Genomic DNA, 3549 nt, shown 5'->3' on the forward strand with positions numbered 1-3549 from the left:
ATGTCCAACCCCAGTATGTCATGGGTAAGGGTCCTCTCGATGACGACCCAGACAGTGGTAATATATCTCCCAGGAGGAGTGTGTGTGTGTGTGTGTGTGTGTGTGTGTGTGTGTGTGTACGTACGTATGTGTGCGTGTGTGTGTATGTGTGTGCGTGCATGCGTACGTGCACGCGCGTGTGTGTGTGTGTGTGTGTGTGTGAGTGTGATATCAGCCAGGGCAGGAACATTATAAGGCTTGTTAGTGGAGAACAGAGGGGTAACTATGTCTTGTGATCTTCTGTAAACCCTCCTCTGAAGGCTCCTCGCTCCTCCGCTCCACATTGCAGAGATAGCAGCCCAGCAGCCCTGGTCACTTGTCTAAGTGCTCAGCAGATCAGCAGATTACAGAAGCTAGCAGCTATATGAGGATCTAAACAAGCTTGCTCAGGAGAAGCCGATTGCCTTGGAAGTGCAGTGATTGTCTTCGCTTGAGTGAACCACCTGGAGAGTTTTCCAACCAGCAAATCCTACAGCCACACATAGTTTAGGGTTTACTCATCTTTTCAGTTAGTAGAGCGAGAGAGAGAGAGAGAGAGAGAGAGAGAGATGGAGGGAGAGCAGGAGACCAACAGCAGACATGGTAGATATCTCTAGGCCTGGCCAAATTATCTTCTCTGCCTCGCAACAAGCAAGGAAGATCATGTTCTTTGTTTGCACGTTTGTTGCACACAGGGTCAGTCAACCTGTTGATTGCATATTAAAAGTGAGGCTCAAGTTATCTAATGTAAACTGCTGTGTGACAAACCTGATCAAAGTGATCCTGTGGAAAATCCCATGGTTGCTGCAGACGTTATATGAAGATGAGGGGTGGGCGGCCCTCAGCGTGCTACAGTAGGCTTCAGCCAAGTTTTTTTTCATGTGTGTGTGTGTGTGTGTGTGTGTGTGTGTGTGTGTGTGTGTGTGTGTGTGCGTGTGTCACAAATGGTAGCAAAAGTGCATTACGCAAAAACCAACGTCACTTGTTGGCCTTTCAGATGAACGAACGGTGAAACGATGACGATCTTTTCACAGTTTGTTCCATCGCAACGCTATGCGCAATGCCGGGCACACAATACCCCCATTTCCAAACCTTTACATCTGATTCTGATTCTGTGAAACGAGTTCGACAACACGAGTCAGAGCAACGTGTCCGGCGGCTACAGTATGACAACCGAAGATGGCTCAGAGCATGAGAGTAGATACTGCTTGCAGGCGCCATTACCCATGAGGCTTCAGCCACAGAAGCTTTTAAGAGGCCACATAATCTCAAATGTGTCCAAAACACAAATTATTCTCTCTTCCTGACCACCCGCTTTTGTTTGAGTCAGTTTCCTGGATTTATGGATGTTTTGTCTTCCATTTTGTAAAGCTACCATAGCTCTGTGTCAAGGTGCTGTCAGCATTGTAAAAATGTCATGGCATTTTTCCCATTGTTTTTGTTTGTCTTGGAGACCCAGTCCGCAGACATACCAACCTTTACAGTACTTTAGAGTTCTTCATCGACCCTTATTTTTCATACAGTACATTCCCCCCGTGGCGCTCTCACATCTGGGTAAAGCGGAGCGGAGCGAAGAGGAAGTCGCTCCTCAATCAAGCGCTTGAATAAAAGAGTGCCGGCGGCGGGAACTCTCCTACCTTTCCGTTCAACTTGACCTGAACGTTTCCCGTGCGGGTGGGATGGAGGCTGGGAGCCCCGGGGCCGGCTGGCGGAGGCCGCCGTGACAGGGGCGATAGAGCCCCCCGAGTTCATCCTCGGGCGCCAGGGCGCTATAACGAGGAATGGCAGCCGGTTCGTTCTAATGGCCCGGGGGTGTCACTCCTCAAGCCGACTCACCCTGATGACATCACCCGTCCAGGCATGTGCCACGCCGGCCTGTTTAAAGAACCCATCAAGACATCCAACGGCTGGAGGAATTAGTCCAAGGTGCTGGGGGACAGACTAAACATGCCAAACGAGGGGGGCTCTCTCTCACTCTCTCTCTCTCTCTCTCTCTATCCTTCCCTCTCTCACTCTCTCTCTCTCTCTATCCTTCCCTCTCTCTCTCTCTCTCTGTCTCTCTCTCTCTCTTTCTCTCTCAGCCCCAGGAACCTGTGGGCCATGACGGTAGCGTTTCCTCCCACAAGCCAGGGTAAGCCTTTGCAAGTGCACCCAAAAAAAAATATTGTGACTCGTTATTACTACCCACGAGATGCCACTGGGCCATGATGGTGGAGGTATAACCTCGGACAAGACTCCTCTGTCTGGGTCTCTCTCTTCCTTCCTCTCTTCTCGCCTACACTCTCATGTGAAGAGTGGGTACTTCTGGCTTGAATCCCTTATATTGTTTCTGCCTGAGGAAATCTGATTGAACTGCTTTGTTTGTTGCCTCAAGGAGGTCTGTGAGTGGCTGGACACTCTGAGCATGCTGTGACCAAGCATAAGTACCCTTATGGATTAAGTTGTGGGTTTACAATTCTCCCATTTCCACACACAAACATACTTAGATTTGCATAAACACACACAAACACACACACACAAACACACGCACACACGCACCCAACTTTTCTCATCAGTCAACTGCCAAGTGTGAAGTCCTTACGGTGAGTGTGAACACAGTCAATGTGTGTGTGTGTGTGTGTCCCTTGAGGCCCTAACGGATTCTCAAAGGGGAGTCTTTCACTCTGGGCTGAGAATATGACTGACTTGCCCCTGGAGAATATGCCGGGGTGACCCGAATTAGTGCTGATAAATGGGCCCTGCAGATGCCTCAGTGGTATGGATGTGCTGGCTGAGATTCAGCATCACCACGCCAAGGGGGGATTAGGGCCTAAAGCTCTGCTCTGTCCTATAGTGTCAACACCCAACATTGGTGCACTGAGCGGGTTTCACAACCATGTAATTCATTCAAATCTCCCTGTTTAAATGAAGGGGGGGGGGTACCGAGGGTGTGAAGCCATTGAAACCAGTGATGAATGAGTTGCCTATGTCCCCTTTAGAGCAATGAAGCCGTGTCAGTGACTGCAGATTTGATGCTACCCCTTTTGTAACACGCCTTCAGCTCTCTCTGAGTACTTTCCAGAGTTTGAGGCCGAGGATCATATTTTATGCGCTCTGTCGTCTCTGATCATAATAATAGGCTACTGCAACACACGCAGAAATCAAGTGACGGCCAAACAAATGTTGAATTCAGGACAAAGCACTGTCCCATAGGCCCACTTTTTGAAGGCAGGACAACACAAGCCAAATTCCCAGGGGTCCGACCAGGCGGAAGGGCTGCAGCTAAGAGGCCGTGGAGAAAATGACACTAGCCTCGCCGCGCTCAACTGTCACTCGTTAGTGATTATCGCATTCAGCTGGTAAGACCCCCGCTCGGGCCGTCAACGGTTAAAGAGCAGCCGCGCTCTCCTCGCTTTGAAAACCCTGTTGTTTTCACAATAACTCGAATGTTTACATTCCTGCTAGAATTCAGATCTGAGATTACACAACTCAATTAAGATGCTGTAAATACGAACAGCTTGAGCGTTTCCTCCCTCCCGCGGATCTACAACT

This window comes from Borostomias antarcticus (genome assembly GCF_949987555.1).
Source record: "Borostomias antarcticus genome assembly, chromosome: 21".
NCBI lineage: Eukaryota > Metazoa > Chordata > Actinopteri > Stomiiformes > Stomiidae > Borostomias > Borostomias antarcticus.